The sequence below is a fragment of the Nomascus leucogenys genome, chromosome 11, assembly GCF_006542625.1.
Source record: "Nomascus leucogenys isolate Asia chromosome 11, Asia_NLE_v1, whole genome shotgun sequence".
Lineage (NCBI taxonomy): Eukaryota > Metazoa > Chordata > Mammalia > Primates > Hylobatidae > Nomascus > Nomascus leucogenys.
Genome location: NC_044391.1, coordinates 24,939,632 through 24,958,010, shown reverse-complemented (window position 1 = coordinate 24,958,010; position 18,379 = coordinate 24,939,632).

The window sequence follows — 18,379 nt, the reverse complement described above, 5'->3', positions numbered from 1 at the left end:
GCATCTTGCCCAGGCTGGTCTCAAACTCCTGAGCTTAAGCGATCCTCCCACCTCGGCCTCCCAAAGTGCTGGGACCACAGGCATAAGCCACCACACCCAGCCTCCACTAGCTTTCTTAATCAACAATACTCTCAACCTGTCACTGTGCCCCCAACATGCAGACTCTTAGGACTGGAGAAACACACAGAACTGAGTTGTTCTTCTCTTAAGGTCATAATTAGTCTACCGTGTTACCTGGCTCACAGCTTCTCTATGTCTTTTGCAAAAATAAATATAAGTGCCATCTGTCTTAAGGGTACTTGCATTATAAAAGGAAATTCTTGAGGACTCTAAATAAACCCCAGGAACAGTAACTGGGATTGTGGGAAGAGAGGTTCCTGGGGGAGGGGGGACCCCTGAGCCCCACATTTTCCGTGGAGCAGCAAACACGATCCAGGTATTTTTCAAGTGTTTTGGCTTATAGGTGTAACCTCGCTGCCTCAAAGTACATCCACTTCTGGGCATGTGTGTGACCTAAGGATACCAGAAGCCCTCCCTCTTCCAGTTCCTGAGAGAGTGAATAAAGACTTGGCAGCCATCTCACAGAGGCTGCTGACACCTGCTCAGGACAAATCCCAGGGCAATGTGCTTTCTATCCTCATTGCATGTTCTGCACGAAGGACTAAACTTTGTTTATCCTCCATCCAGCTAAAGAGATTATATTTCATGGCCAGCTGGTTCCCTTTGAGGCAGAATTTGGCTCCTTAAATACGGTACTTGTCTAGATAAATGTTTAAATTGTTTCACAAAGGACGTCAGATCACCTTTTCTTGGTAGTTTCTTCACTTTTCATTAGTCTAATAGGAGTTATTCATATGCTTGCTGACAAATTTTTTTGTTTTGCTTTTCCCCCTAAGAACAGTACAGAAATATTTTAAATCTGTAGAATGAATTCCTTCTAATTTATCATTATTCAAAGCATCTTCCCTTGGGGTTATGAATATTATCCCATTAGGTCTGGAGTTACTGGCTTTCAATTAGCATACATATTTTCAACTAATTTGGGGGAAAGTCTTTCTTCCTTTTGGCTTTTCGTGTATTTCCTTTTGCTTCTGTGTAGTAGTTTTCATACTCACCTCTCTCAGTATAGCCTTGAGTGGTTAGAATTCAAAATTTAAGTCACAGCGAAAAATCTTAAAAAGTGCATCTGCTTCTAAAGAGCCATAAATATCTCCTAAAGCCCTGCAGTGAATAGTTATGGTATCTATTGCAATGTCCAGCAGACAATCTGCATCGTTTTGCTTGTTACTTAAGTGAAAAAGATGTAAATAGTTATGAATTATCTGTTACTATCCCCAAATCAAAAATCGGAAGGAATATCAACTCTTTTCATAAATCTTCTACTATGGATTATTTTGATGTTTATGCTGCTCATTTTCATGAAGCCCTCACCTGCCACCATAGGCTGGATCCTCATGAATGCAGTGGACACAGATGTGATGAAGCTTCAGACTGTTTCATTACGGCCCGTGTGCCTGGTTTCACATTAAAGAAGGAGCTGGGAAGTGGCAGTCCCTGAAGATCACAAAGCAGTGACCATGAACCAGGCTAAATGAGACACCTCTGATTTTTCAGGCATGACTGAGACTGATGGTGCCACAGCTGTGTAGGGAGAATACATAGCAGAGCAGTTATGTGTGTCTCTGGAGTCAGGCTGTCTAGGTTCAGGACCCAGATATTCCCAATTACTTGCTGTGTACTTTTGGACAAGTTATTTAACATCTTTAAGCCTCAGTTTCCTCGTTGTAAAATGGAGATAATAATAGTATCTAACTCACAGGGTCGATGTGAGGATTAAATGAGCTCATGCTACTGGAGTACATGGAACAAGGTCTGGCACCAAATAAACACTCAGTGAATGTTAGCTGCTAAGTCCTGTCTGCCTTGTAACTACTCCTTGACTCTGAACTATTAAAGCTCTTGGAATCTGAAATGCTCATTTTGGTACTTGATCGTGCATTAATTCCTTCATCTCTATTTATTGAGGTGATTTTAATCCCCTGCAGATTGCTGAATATGGTTTAAACAGTGTGTAAGCAAGTAGACTGCCTATTTTAGTGCTGTTCACAATTAAACTGACCCCTGATAAATACTTACTGAAAGCTCTAGGTCAATACTAAAAAAGCTCAAGGAATATCGTGTTCTGTTAATGGCGGATAAGTGTACAGCTTATAGAAGCCTTACTTTGTGGCTCATTGCTAGCATATTGGGTTTAATTATGGGAATCTACATCCTAAGAATTGCGCTAATAACAAGAGGATATCATAGGAGGGTAATTACGATGGGAGGGTCTAGAAAATTGCATGACATGAGAAATAGTTGAAAGAACTGAATGATACAGCAGATGAGAATTTCTCTTTCTTTGATGTTAGGTGTTGTTGGAGAGGTTTGCAGTTTTTAGATTTCTGTTTACAGTCAGGCTTGAATACGTATTCCCAAGGCTGGTTTAGGGGTCATTACCAACAAAAGTCACCACATTTTAGTATCTTTACTCTTACAGCTACTATGGCTTTTTTTCTAAGTTAATTTTGTCATCCTTGCAATTTTCTTTGCATTAAATAGCTCTTCCTAAAGTCTCCTTAGTTTTTACTCAACTGAGCTTCTTGAGGGAGTGCCTACCAGTTTGCCAGGGGGGCATAAGCATTGCTGAATCCTGAATCAAACTCACTTTATGCCCTGTCCCCCAGACTCAGTAGGCTCTAGAGCAATGGAATAGAAACAAGTGAAACTAACACACTGTAGAGAGCCAAGAGGCCAGGTGTCATAATCACCAGGAGATAACTGGGTTGGACAGAGTGGATTCAACGCTCTGAGCTGTCTGAGAGCATGCTCTTGGTTTGAAGATAAACTCTGTAACTTTACTGCCAACTGTACCCTCTTTTTTAGATTGCCCTGCACTCTGGGGATTCTCACTCGCAAGTGTTTTTTCCATTTGGTTTTAATTACCACTGTAAGAAAGTATATGGTTTACCTGCGAAATAAAAAATCGCCATGTTTATATTATATTTGAAATGGGGGACTGAGTATATAAATATGTAGATCAAAACATAGGTGAAATGCCCCAAACTGCTTTCTTTCATGATCTGATGTTTGAGATTATTGGATTTTGCACTTTAAAAAACCAATTACTTTAGCTTTATGTTTGTTTTTGTTTCCAAATAGGAGATAATGCAACTTCAGACAGCTATTTGCAGGTCTTTCCCATGTGGATGCGCCCACTCTTTAAAGCTTTCTACTACCTGAATGCCCCTAACTATAATGTTGGTTTAGCTATGTGTTTTGGATACTTTGCTAACCATTAAAGTTTGCTGTTTATACATCACAGTTATATCCTCCATAACCTTTTTTTTTCTGCAATAGTTAAAACTCACGTAATTTTAGGAAATTTGATGTAAATTTCAGTCCTTTCTAGAAATATTTAAAACACTGGATTTTTTAGAAGCATATGAAGAATAGTATTTTAACACAGAGCTTTTATTTTCACCAAGCCCACGTTAAACCAGGGTAATTTTGTTCCATGTTGTGTAATGTTCTTACTTGTGATTATTCCTGCGGGTTTCTCTTTTTCTTTTTTTAAGCGCAACAACTAAAGGGCAACAACAGCTACTGGAGTTACAGTTGTCAGACATTTTAGGTAGTTTTCCCCTTTGCAATAAACAGGTCTGTCGAAAATACCAAACAGTGTATATGTTGAGATTGCCACCCGCTGGTGAAAATAGAGAATTTCCATTTTAATGAGTAATTTTAAAAAACATTTGTTTTTTTGTTTTCAGAATATGAGTTTGTACATTTAGGTTCTTTAAGAAATATGTTTCACATCCCATTAGGAGGATTAAAAATTTCATTATTACAAATCAAGTTAATGTTCTACCAGAAGCATAAAACAATCATCATTATGAAACCATTTAAAGACCTTTATTTACATCTCTTGTATCCTCCACAAAGAAGAAAAAGTGAAAAAAGTTGTAAAACTAAATATGCCAAAGTGTTTATCAGTGTTTATTGTTGATTAAAAGAGATCAAAATAATTTTTCTGCTTCCTTACAATTTTACTTACATTTTTCCTACAAAAAGCTTGGATTGCTTTAAAAGAAAATATAAACCTAAAGAGGAAAAATAGTTATATGTATGTATATAAATTGAAATGTATCTTTGGTGCTTTATGGAGTGTTAAAAAAGAAAAAGTATCACCCTAAATCAATGCCACATTTAACTAAACAGATACAAAAGGAACAAAAGCTTAGAGATTGAACTGCAGCTTTCATCACTTCACTAGCACAAATTTTAAATTCAAATGCATACAAAAGAATTTATTATGTGATAAAGATGTAATTTCAAATCCATGTACAAGCATGCTTGGTCACCTTACATTATACAACAAATAAATCCCAGATGTTAAAAATTCAAATTCAAAATTAAATCAACTTTAAAACGTATAAGTGAGGCTGGGCATGGTGGCTCACAGCTGTAAACCTAGCACTTTGGGAGGCCGAGGCAGGTGGATTGCCTGAGCTCAGGAATTTGAGACCAGCCTGGGCAACATGGTGAAGCCCTGTCTCTACTAAAATACAAAAGAAATTAGCCAGGTGTGATGGTGTGAGCTTGTAGTCCCAGCTACTCAGGAGGCTGAGGCAGGAGAATTGCTTGAAGTCAAGAGGTGGAAGTTGCAGTGAGCAGAGATCGCACCACTGCACTCCAGTCTGGGTGACAGAGCAAGACTCCATCTCTACAAAACAACAACAACAACAGCAAAAAAAAACACAAAAAACCATATAAGTGAATATTTAGCTTAAGCAAAAAGGCAAAGAAAAAAATTATGAAGAAAAAATATAAAGGAAAATGTGTGTATGAAAATTGCCATAAAAGGAAATGATAAAATGGAAAAATTATTTATAGCACACAGAACGGACAAAATAAATAAGACATCATTTAAAATGGTCTATGAGCATTTGAAAAACACATTTAACTTCAATACTAATCAAAAGATTGTATGTTTTTTAAAAATGAAAAGTTTTGCTATAAAATTGGCCAAGATTTAAAATATTTTATTATATCCAATGTTATCAAAGTACTTCATGTTATAAAACTATTCTGCTGCTTAAAATTATTTCTTAAGAAGACATATAATAACATGGAAAAATGCTCATATAAAATTTAAATTAAAAATAGAATTTAATAATAAAATGGTTTTTTCTATATCTGTCCAGAAGGATATATTCCAAAGTTTAAATAGTGATTGTCTGTATTACCTGAGTTATTGGTGATAATCGGCTTCATTCATTTCTGTATTTTTTCAACTTTTTTGTAAAAGAAAAATTGCAAGTATATAAACTGCTTATTAAATTTTCTTTAAAATCAGGGTATAAAATAATACATATAGTTTGATTAATATTTTAGTAAAAATAAAAGCATGTTTATATATAATTATATATATTTTAAAATTCATATAAGTGTATTAAAACATATTTTAGAATTTTAATAGTGATTATATGCATGGTTACTTATATGGTTATATTTTTATGGTTTAAGTAGTGGTTATAGGTTATAGGTGGCTATAGGTGATTATTTTCTTCATCATTCATTTTGTGATTATTTTACTACAGATAAACAAAAATGTATGTGATATATATATACATTAAAAATGATCTTTAGAAAGATATTTAGTAATATGAAAAAACACTTATGAAAACTTTAGTTAAAAACACACACAAAAAAAACCTAATATATGCAGCTTGTTCACAATTTGATAGAAATGGAAGCACATGTCTATTTTATTCATATGTGTATATGAATAGATTTTAAAAACTTGGAAGGGCATGTTCTAAAGTTTTAATTGTGATTATAGTACTGTGAATATAGTGGATAGTTTTCTTCTTCATTCATTTCTAACTTTTTAACTAGAAATCATAAAGCCTACACATATATATATCACACATATCAAATTGTATACCTTAAATATGTGCAGTTTATGTCAATTATATCTCAATAAAGCTGATAAAAATGTATAATGCTGTTCAATAAAACAAGTTTATCTATTCTTTATAAAAAGAAACATGAATAACTTTAAAACACAAAATACTCACTTTTTACTAGCTCAGTGCCCATTTGTATGGTTGGTTCAAAAGTAATTGTGGTTTTTGCCATTAATTACTTTTAATACAATACCCAATATATTTAAAAATATTTGTTCGCTAGCATTTGGCACAGTAATGAAATAGCATTTTAAACAGGTTTTAGAAGTTTGGATCTGCACATTCTTTGCAAGGTTGGTAGGGAGGGGTGAGTGGGGTAGAATATTACTACTTATCAAGATATGTTAGTCCTTAAAAATAAATGAATATCATGTCCAAGAAGCTGACTACTTTGTGGAAACATTCAGCTATTTATTTTTTCATTACAAGATGGTGATTTCTTATGATTAACAGATTTAAGTAAGCAAGCAAGCAAGCATGATGTGAATTTTCAAAAGAAACCACTAATTTAGATCCTAGCATCTCTCATTAACATGTCCTGTGCTGAAGTAGTAAATTTATTGATTATGTGAACTGTTAAATAGTCCATCTGCAATGCAAATGTAACTTTAAAATTAAAAATCTGACATCAATTCATTTTTCTCAAGCGACTTCAGAACTAAATTAAACACTTGATATGAGGCAGCCAGCCTTTTCTTATAAAGCTTTCAAATATCCGGCATGTTAAAAGTGTGCTGCTAGGTATGTGAAAGATGACACTAGGCAAAGAATGACAGTCTCAATCATTTTTTAATAAAGGAAAATACACAGCTCTCCTGTGCAGCTGCATATTGCTTGACTGGTGGGCAATACTAACATGTATTCAGAGATATGATGATGTATCTGCTTGTCTTGCTGAGCTGTGTGGAGACCTCTTGCACAGATGCTCCCATGTGATAGCTGGCTGTATAGTTTGGTCTGCCTGCCTTGCAAGGCTCACAGTCTAAAACCCTAGCAGCTAATTTTTGAATACTATTGCATAGCACAGACCTAAGAATGAATAGAAATACTCATCCCTGAGGCATGTCATGAGTTGATTATAATAAAAATTGCTTAATTATTTATTAGTAGTTGCTTTATAAATTACTCTCTGGTATTGCTGGAGGGCATAAACTGTGAGATGGGAGAAAAGAGAGAGCTGAAATAGGGGACACTGTGGTTAAGGGTTTCCCATATTACACAAATGCCTTTGGACTTTATCCTGCAAGTGCTGTGGAAACAGAAATCTTTTAACAGGGAGTTGAAAGGTCAGATTTGTGTTTTCTCTGTGTAATGGAAGATGGGTTTGAGGGGAACGAGAAAAGAGGCAGGCAGTAACTAATTAAGGTGAAAGGCTGAAGTGAAAAGTTGCAGTACGGCTGAAAAAGAAGGGAGGAAGCCCCAAAAACAAAGGCTAAAGAAGTAAAGCTATAGAAAAACATTTAGGAGGATATGGTAGTTGATTGGATGTGAGAACCAGAGGTAAAGGAGAGGAAAGAATTGTATTTTCTGTTTTGTATAACTGGGTAAATAGTAGTAACCCCCTTAACCGATACTGAAATCACAGGTGCTAATGCAGATTAGAAGAGGAAACATTAAGTGGCTGATTGACCTACTTTTCCTGATGGATACATGCAGTCACTCAGAAATTTTATAAGAGCAATTGTATAGACAAACATACAATAAACAATGACAGTAAAATTATAAACAAAGTGCTCCAACTAAATCACAACGGGCCAGGAAAACATGAAAATCTTTTTATGAAGCTGATATTAGGGACATGGACAAAGATGGAACAATTAGATTACATTAATTGTATTTGTTATGTTGCAATGGGAATGATTTTACTTGCTGTAATAATGAGCTCTGTTATAATGGGTATTCTCCTTGATCTCACCTATTCATTCATTAGAATGAGGTTTTATTCCTTTCCTTCACAAAGTAAATATACAATAAGATCAAATAAATTTTGATGATTGCCAACAGATGGTGAGGGGCTCAACTTGAGGACCATCTGATCTTTGGCTTTTCAGTTCTTTCCGGCTGTTCTTTCTACTTAATTACCTTCCCCTCACTTCCTAATCCCTTCCATGTAATTCTACACCAAGACTGGGTCTAGCACTATTAATTTTCCACAGCCTACGCTGTTTTCTGATAAGATATTCTTTCTTAGCTGGTTGCTAATGGACCTAAACAGTCTGGTTTTAACAGAACCTTTCGGTCCTATTTGAATCATGTCTTTGCTCAATTTATTAATTCAGTTTAATGCAGAGAATTTAAAACTTACTCTTACAATTTAATCTCATTTCTAATTTGACACAATGAATCAACCACCAGTGATTTTACATAATCAAAGAACCATTTCAACTAAACTGTCTTTTAAATCCTTCTATATGAGACATACATTTTTTTCAATCATTAAAACAGGCTTACTAGAGTGATATATGTGTTTCAGTAACAAATTTCCCTCATTACCTGAATGCATCTATGCATCTTTTGAGAATGAAGCAGAGAAAATATTGCTATAATAGATATTTTAACAATATATCACGGAAGCACAGGAAGATTAGGAATGTCTAAACACTCAGAAAGGACCCCCTAGGGCAATTTTCTATAGATTTTTGTATGTATACTTATATAATCCATATCTAGACAGAATCTTTTTTTCCTTGACAAGTGTATTTTAACATCCAGTTCAATATAAGGAGGCTGTCTCCGTGTTCTGTTCAATAGTCCCTAATAACACTGCTTTACCAAGGGAGACGAATAAAATTTTGTTGATTGAAACATCCTGCGTCATAATGTGTTCCCATGTTTCCATAATGTTTAGCAGTAATTTAACAAAGTGCTTGTTATTTTGAATCAGAAATTGTACATCAAAACTATATATTGTTCTACATGTGGCCTGCATTTGTAGCACAATAAAGCTTAGTTTTAAATATACCATCTATGTTTTGTGAATGCTAGTTAAAAATAATCCTAGTTTCTTCTGATAATGAAAGTAATATATGTTTATTTTTTTTTAAATGCAGACAAATTAAAGAAAAAACCCTGGCAATATGCATCACCTTACTAGAGATAATGGTTATTAATATTTTTACTACATCCTTTCTGAATTTTTATGCATATCTGTAAAAAATAAAAATTTTTAAGCAAACTTGAACTTGTATCTAATGATTTACACAGATAATCACTGCACACATTCACTTAGATGAATTTTACTCTGTGTGTGAGAGAGACAATAATTTAATTAAATTTTTAAAATTCCTCTTCATTTAGCTCATGAATACATGCTTTGGAATAAGCATGAAATGGGGGATAGGAATTTGCTTTTTTCTTGGTCAATTCCAGTTTCTGTGTGTCTCACATGGTGTGTGCAACTTGCTACAGTGACTATGATTCTGATGGCAAAAATACATATTTTTCTTATAACATGGTCTATCCTCAAGCCAACAACTTTGATGCACAATCACAGAAAGAGCCATGTATTCTAATACTAAAAGAAAAGCTGCGTGTAAGTTATGGTATTCGGTCTCCAAACTAGAGATTTTCAAGGGTAATGTTGATTATGGAAAACTTTTTCTCCATTATGTGCTGGTTTTAAAATCTAACTTCCTGCATGGGATGCAACTCCCCTGTAATCTACTTGTTTATTTTAGCAAATAGCTATTAATTTTCTTCTATAAGTATATTTTGAGAACATTTAAAATACTGGATTGCAATCCATCAAATGGATGCACCATATCTACTTAAACCAATCCACTATTATTAGACATTTGGTTAATTTCCAATGTTTTGTTATAAATAAGGCCATGACAACTGTTGTGCTTGAGATACGATATGAGAGTCAGTCATTATATTTGCACATGGACTTAATGCTGTTGTAGTGTCTTTCTTTCAGGCAATTTTACCACTCCCATGCTAAGATATAGGAAGAAGGGGGCTGTGACTTCCCAATAACCAGCTGGGGGTTGCCTTCATTGGAAGAGAAGGCAATAAAACATGATTTTAGAAAAATAACCTTTTGGTGTTTTTTTGCAGACTCCTTTGCATGACACCTGTTCAGAGGGTTGGATTTGCACATAGTCATGTGAACCAGTTCAAAGAGTGTATTTGCGTGGCTTTTTGAGAGCTGCAGTGTTCTAGTTCCTTCTGTCAGCTTTGCGCTGCAAATAGCCATGGCATTTCCCAAAGTTAGAAGACTTCTGTGATTCACGTGCTTGTTCTTCAGACCCACACAGCTCTCCCTCCAACTTTAGGTTGCCCCAGACAGCTGCATTGGAGGACAGCTATGCGCTGTTCTGATTTGTGCAGTGGAGAGAAAACTTGAGTCTCACAGCTTTACGAGAAGCCTTCATATGGACTCCACTGGGTCAAAGTCTTTAAAAAAATCAAATATTAATTTATTAGCATTCATTCCTTGTCCAAGATATAAACATTTTTAAGGCTTTTCATATATACTGATAAATTTCTCTCCAGAAATTTTGTACCAATTTATACCACATCAACTGTAGATGAGAGTGATCTTTTGTCTAAACTCTTATCAACCTATTATTTTGAAAAGAAACATAGCCAGAGATGAAGTGAGCTTTTTAACTTCGTGTTTCTTTGATTTCTAAAGTAATTGGACACTTTTTGTGCATTTTAATGACCTTTCGTTTTTTGTTATTCATGTTCTTTGTCTCCCCCACCCCCTCTTTTTTTCTGTACAAGCATTAAAAAAATTGATGTCTAAGAACTCTTTAAAGTCTTTATCTAAAAACAAAATGCTCAAATTGCATGAAGAAGCATATATATATATATTTTCTTTTTCTTTTCTTTTTTTGAGATGGAGTCTCACTCTGTCACCCTGGCTGAGATGCAGTGGCATGATCACTGCAGCCTCTACCTCCTGGGCTCAAGCAATCCTCCTGCCTCATCCTCTGTAGTAGCTGTGAGTACAGGTGCACACCACCATACCTGGCTAATTTTTAAGTTTGTGTAGAGACAGGGTCTCACTATGTTGCCCAGGCTGGTCTCAAGCTCCTGGGCTTAAGTGATCCTTCTGCTTCGGCCTCCCAAAGTGCTGGGATTATAGGTGTGAGCCACCAGGCCTGACCAACATATATATTTTCAAGGAGAAAGGAGTGCTAGGAAGAGTGTGAGATGGGTAGATACGAAGCAGGCATTCAAATACAAAGTATTTGAATTAAATTAAGTTTCTATTTTATTGAGAAAAGTTGTAAAACATTACAATTTTTGTGATGCAGTTTGTAATAGAGATGTTATTTATGGTCTTTCATACACTTGCCCCCTTTAAAAATTGCCCACGCAGAGCTTCTGATGTCTAGGTGGCTATGTTTTATATCACACAACTCTCATGATGGGATATTTACCCAAATGTCAGCACTTACTAGGCTGTCTAGGGATTTATGAACTGTATCACAATCTCTCTCTTAGAAATCAGAATGACAAATAATAATAATAATAATGATGAAAGCCAATTAACAGCAGATATGAAAAAAAACATGCAGAATGTGAATGAACCAGATTACTGGTGAAGCTGTAGAGGAAAGAGTTGAAAAAGTCACAAACTCCTGCTCCTGAGGTCTCTGAAGCCACCTTAAATAGAGAGCAAAGCCTGTCATTGTGGTGTGAGCCTGTAGTCTCAGCCACTTGGGAGGCTGAGGCAGGAGGATTGTTTGAGCCCAGGAATTTGAGGTCACAGTGTGCTATGATGGCACCATGAATAGCCACTGTATTTCAGCCTGGGCAGCATAGCAAGACCCTGTCTCTAAAAAAATAAATAAATAGAGAGGCAGCCACGTTGCAGCTCCGATTTCAGTAGGCTGTTACCTTTCTTGCTCTTATTTCTCTATGTATGTCCCTGTCACTTGAGCTTCCTTGACTGGATCTCTGTTAGTTTTGCTTAAATAAACCTGAAGATACAAGATGATTATAAGGTAAAGTACCTATGTTACAGATTTTGGACTATCTTAGTTACTACAACTCTATACATATTCCAGCAGTCATTTTTATAGTTTCCTCTTTTGTTTAACAATTGTTCAACACAAGGAGATAGCCAGGTGGGAGGGGGTCCCTGGAAAAACTCCAACCAGCCTGCACACTAGGAGGAATGTGCATTGGGGTGGAGACACAGAAGTTCACGCTGTTTGCAGAGGGGAGTAGTCTGACCCCTCCTCTTCCTATGTGGAACCTAGAATTCAAATGGCCAGGCAAGAAGTACTCTAGCAGGGACTCTGGCCTAGGGAGAGTCCCCGTTTCCCATTTTCTTCTTTTTTCACCCAGTAAAACCCTGTCTTACTCACCATTCAAACTGTCTGCAAGCCTGAATTTTTGTGGCCATGAAACAAAGAACCTTGTCATTAGCTAAACTAAGGAAAAGTCCTGCAACAATAAAATCACAAAGTCTAGAGTCTGTATTACTGGGCTAGGTGATAGAGATACAGAGATGAATCAGACAACCTGCCATCTAGAAGCATGTAGTTCAATTACACTTTTCTATATAGTGTGGTCGTTCATTACTGCAGATTGTCAGATCAATGGTGACCAACTAGTTGCTAGGCAACTTGAAAGACAAGAATACAGAACGGATGCAGCTTCATTCTGTTATAAATTCTTCTTTGAAATGTTTGTCAAGAACTCTGAAGGATCTGGAATTTTCTCTACTTTAAAGCTAAGATGTTAGCCTGCCACAGTTTAATAGATGTTGGCGGAAGGCATGCAGCTTCTGGGTCAGAGACTAAAGACTTTGTTCCAGCAAGGCAAGGAACTAAAAGCTTTATATTTGCTTCAGGCCCCCTTTCCCCAAGTCCCTTGGGGAAAATGCAGAGCAATCCAAATGGATGTGTTGCAATTGAGAAACACCAACATATGGAACCCAAAACTACAATGGGCTGGGAGCAAACCTGACGGACATTTGCCCTGCAGGGAGCTATTATCTTGATTATAGTGGACAGTAACCTCTCCTCTGAAGGGAGACATTAACTCTCTCTTCCAAGGTTGCACACTATCATTATACAAACATCCTTGAACAGATATTTCAGAACGAAGGTCATCAGTGTCTCTGCTTGCAAAACATGCAGAAATGCCAAACATCCATGAATTGTGTTCCAACAATGTTCTTTCTCTGGGTACTTTTTAAGACCATTAAAAATTGTGACTCTTATTTCTACTTTAAGATGGTCCTGTATTCCCCTATTTTTGCCATGTCCTGTTTACTAGGTATATTAGTTAAAACTGTTTTTGTTTTATATAACAGAAATTAACTTTCTCTAACTTAAGCAAAAAGGAAAGTTAGTAGAAGGATACTGGATAATTTCATAATTGAAAGAACAACCAAAAATCTAGTACTGTTTTGTGACCTCATCTGCAAAAGTTCACAGTCGTCTGTAGAGTGCTGTCGTTATCATGCCTCCATTATTCCCTGCCATTCTCCACTGCAACTTGTAAATTTTCAAAAGAGAGGAGTTGAGTGGCTCAGCTTGGCTAAGGCTCTTCCTCTAGCTTTTCAGTTATGCCCAGAGCGGAAGGGCCATAAAAGCACCTAGTAAATCTTGGCTGTTCCCATAGAAAGAGAGATGATTTCTTTGGAACTTTGGCATCCTTCCCGATTGCTTTCTATTATATCTGGATTCATTTTTATTGATATTCCATTGCTCATTAGAGAAATGTAGTTATTGTTTTGAGCATTATTTCATTTCGCTTTTTAAATCAATTCAGTACAGTTTTGCTTTGTGTGTCATTTTCTTGGCCATCTTGTACCATTTTCCCATTTTTTGGAGTCATCTTTTGAAGTGATCTGAGCTAATTTAGTAATTCAAGAGTTTTTGGTAAATGTAAGTCATCTCTGGTGATTGAAGATAGATAGGACTATATATCTTTCCTTGTCAATCTTGCTACCAAGTGGCATATCACAAGTAGAGCACGATTTAGCCTAAGTTTCATTATGTTAAATATTTATTAGTTCTCCATATATCTTCAAGACCATATTTCAACTATGAAAAATTATTATTGACATCTTTTATGCTAATTAACACACCCTCTGGTGTAGATTTTAATAATGATATTTGAAATGCCAGAATAGCCAATTCTAAAGCTATGGATTTTCCTAATTAGGATATGTCCAAGATTACTCAATCAGCCCTGGAGTGTGGATTAATGTTACTTTATTGCCCTCATGCACATATATACATAAAAACTGTGGAAGTATTTTTGAAGTAAATTACCTGACAGACAATATAATAGGTCAGATTTTAGGCATTTAGTCATGCACTCATGCTAATTTCCACACTCCTTTGTAATTAACATTCTTCCTCACTGGATTAATTGGGTTTGCAATAAGTAATCACATTTGTAATATTGCAACTGTTCCCAAATTAATTGCTCACATGTTCAATGAGCCATTACATGTTCTTTTTAAAACAGCTTAAAGAGCCCACTATTTGAGAGCTGTAGTCTTAAACATTTTGGGGAGAGGGATATAGAATCACCTAAAAATATGATGTTAATAAACCAGTGGTTCTCAAACTCTGAGAGTACATGGGAACCACCTTGGTGTACTAATTAAATATAGAAATATCTTGGGTCTACCCCTAGCAATTCTGGTTTGGTAAATATTGTGTGGGATCTGGAAAAACTTAGAGAAGTACAATATACTCTTCCTGGAAAAAGGCACATAGGCACAGACTTTCAACTTTGCCACTGACTTTAAGGGAGGGTTTCAGAACCTTGTGGCTTTAGTCTCGTACAGTTTTCCTCAAGACTTCCTGCAAATTACAATCACCAAGGGAGTTTTAAATAATATTTCAGACCAATTAGATAAAAACATGAGTGGTATAGGATGACTAAACAGTCTGCATGATTTTCTTCCCAACCCAGAGTGCAGACTAGAGATTTTTTCCCAATGTATCAATCTATTTTACTGAATTAGACTTACTTGGCAGATACCTCACAAAAGTGATAATAAAAAGACCAATAACCCTATACATCTTACAAAGTATGCAGTTTAATTTGTGTGTTGGTGAGAAGGCACATCATTTTTGTCATTGATTTGTCTTTCTCTCTTCAATGGTTCAAAGGATTTAGTGGACTTTGTTCTGTTTTTGATACACAGCCCTCCCAAGCTTGAGAGAAGGAAAGCAAAGCGCTTTTTATAATTTATGGTGTCAAGGTGACCATTTATTGTGATATTTTAGTGGAAGAAAGTCTAAGAAAACATGTGGAGGTTAAAACTGACCATAAATTCACTATATTTTAAAAAGTATTCCCAGTTGTAAATAAAAGTACGTATTTGTTGTGAATAACTCAGAGAAATTTTTAAATGGGCAATTTTCTAGATACTATCTGAGGAAGGTTTTTTTTTAAAAATTATTTTGATTAGGAACAAACCTTATCATGATGAACAAAGTAGCAGTTGAAAACTCTAGTTATATTGATAAACTTTTAGAAATGATTTAAAACTTCTGTATTATAAGGGAAAGTAGATCTATAATCAGTGTTGAAAAACCATTTTGAAAATATCTATAATCAAAGCTGCTTCTATGGATCCACTTATAATATGACTCATATAAACATTCAAAGCACTAGCAGTAATAGGTGATTTAATATGTTTAAAGCCCTTTAGTAAATTCATATAGGGCAAGAAATTTCTCTGAGGACATTAATAATTGTGATTATTTCTTATGCTGATAAACTCTTGAGTTAGAATTTTTACAGCCAGCCACAAAGTTTTAGAAAATCAAGTAAAAATTAAGTGTCAGAGGTTTGGCAAATTTAACATGTATGTGTTACAGTCTATTTGTGTAGAAGAACTGGCTTCCAAGTAAGCAAAGGAGCCATTTTTAAGCTTAGAAACCTTTTTTTTTTCCAAAATTGGACACACTTCTAAAGGCATAGGGCAGAGACCAGTTAAATATTAAATGCAAATTTGTTCTTTTTGTCAGCAATTTTATTTTATGACTGTGAAGGTGGAATTGTGGGTTTACTTTTGCAAAAAATTGGAGAGATTTTTATGCTTTTAATAAAAACTGGATGATTTTCTATTGGGTTGTGGAGAAGGACTCACCAAAATTATGAGTATTTGAGACTTTGCTGGAAGCTATCTGTGGTAAGGGAAATTGCAGTATAATTGAATTGTAGATGCGCTATCATTTTAGGCCACTGTTGTTAGAGAAGATAGTACTCGTGAAAAGGTGGTTACTTTTCTTGGTGATGGAATTAAAGGCTTTTAGGGAGGATTCAGGCTTGAGGGGATAATGATAGTGATGGTTCTAATGCTCCCGAGTGCTTACGTCCCGCCAACCTTGCAAGCTGCTATGCATTCATATCTCTGAACCTTACAGTCCCATGGATAGTGTTATTATTATCCCCATTTACTAGATTAGGAAATGGTGGACAGCATACAAATCCAGATAGCTCTGGATTCCTGAACACTGGTTCTTTTCTATCACACCCTCTTGTCTCTGTTCCATATAATCCACCCACCCTTTACTTAAATCCTTAAAGGTGCTCACTTTATCTTGGGGCAATATTTGTAGCATCGGACAGCTCTACGCCTCCAAAAGTTCATTGTTTGTTTGAGATTATGTTTGTTTCTTTGTGGCTTCCATTTATTGGCTCCATGGGAGAAATATTAAAGATAGATCAGAGAGGGAAAGTAAAATAGGGAGTGCTGAGAACATGAAGGTAGACCCCTATGGAAGTTGAGGAGAAGCCTGTGTGTCTGGAGTTAACAGGATATAAGCACAGGAAGCTGTTCTATTTTCTCCTCTTAAATTGGAATTTTCATTCTCCAATGGTAAGCCGTGGCACTGTTAAAGGACTGAGGTGTTCTGTTATCCAGCCAGCAGGGGGAGCATTGAACTCGAATTGACATACTGTAGAGATAGGTCCATCCACTTGGCAGTAGGTGTTCTTACTCTGCCTAGCATTAATAGATTCCACTTTTAAGATATTGTTTATGTTTTATTTCATCATTATTGTGGTTAATTAGCCATTGGACACCAAGAGAAATACTACACTACAAAATTATGTTCACTTTGATAGTAAAAATGCATTGTGTGCTTTGCTTATAAATGTCTTTAAATTTATGGTGAATCTCAATTTTAAGGACACCTTTCTAGATTCCAGTAGGATTGTTAATTTTGTCCAGAATTATTCCTATGTCTGGAGCTCAGAATAATAGGTTTGCTTTGGAGCAATCAGATGAAAAGATTTGGTTCTATTAGATGATTTGAGGATCCCTGGAGAACAATTACAGTATTGTCCTCAAGACATTTTACAGTGCCAGAAATTGCAATAATTTTTAGGTTAAACTCTATCACTTTTCAAAATTAAAAAAACTAATACATGCACATTTTACCTAAAAGGCATAGCTCAATTAATTGTCCCCCATTACTGAGTTTGTTTGCTCTTCTTTAAAAAGGTTCTGAAGATTGGTGCATTTTTATGTTACAAAGTACAGGTTCATAAGGTATATATCAAGCCTTGTTAAAGCATAGGACAGAGGGCTCATACCAGAAAAGTGGAAGAATAGAAGACAAACCATTATTTAAATTTGGACTGGTGCTGGTTGGTTCTCTCAGGTCTTAGGATAGGAGAAGCAGCATGCTCTGAGTAAGACACCTAAGATGAGACATGAAAGTCATAGTTCAGGCCAGGTGCAGTGGCTCATGCCTGTAATCCCAGCACTTTGGGAGGCCAAGAAGGGTGGATCACCTGAGGTCAGGAGTTCGAGACCAGCCTGATCAACATGGTACAACCCGTCTCTACTAAAAATATCAGATTAGCTGGGCATGGTGGTGCATGCCTGTAATCCCAGCTACTAGGGAGGATGAGGTAGTAGAATAGGTTGAACCTGGGAGTTCAAGCTGTAGTGATCCAAGATCGCACCACTGCACTCCAGCCTGTGCAACAAGAGTGTCACTTCGTCAAAAAAAAAAAAATTCATAGTTCAAAATAATCCAAGGTTTAATAATGTGGATAATACTTCTTTTGTGCAGTGGCTTATAAAGTCTAATTGGGACACGGACCCCTAGGAGTATCACAGGAAATTTGTGGACTTTTCTTCCAAGAAAAATGCACACACCCACAAAATGTATTTAACATGCGATTTCAGGAGTTCATTGATGCTCCTCCTCACCTGAAGACCATCCTTGTTTAGTGCAATACTCTCTAAAATGGAAGGGGGTGGTGCATGCATCCCAGGGGCGTGCAGAATGATCTACTGGACTATGGACCCTTCTATGTGTATTTATTTTCTGTCTTTACAAATTTTTTTTCTGTAGAGGTTTTATATTGCATATACTAGCACCATAATGTATACATAACATATATAAGTAAGTAAATTT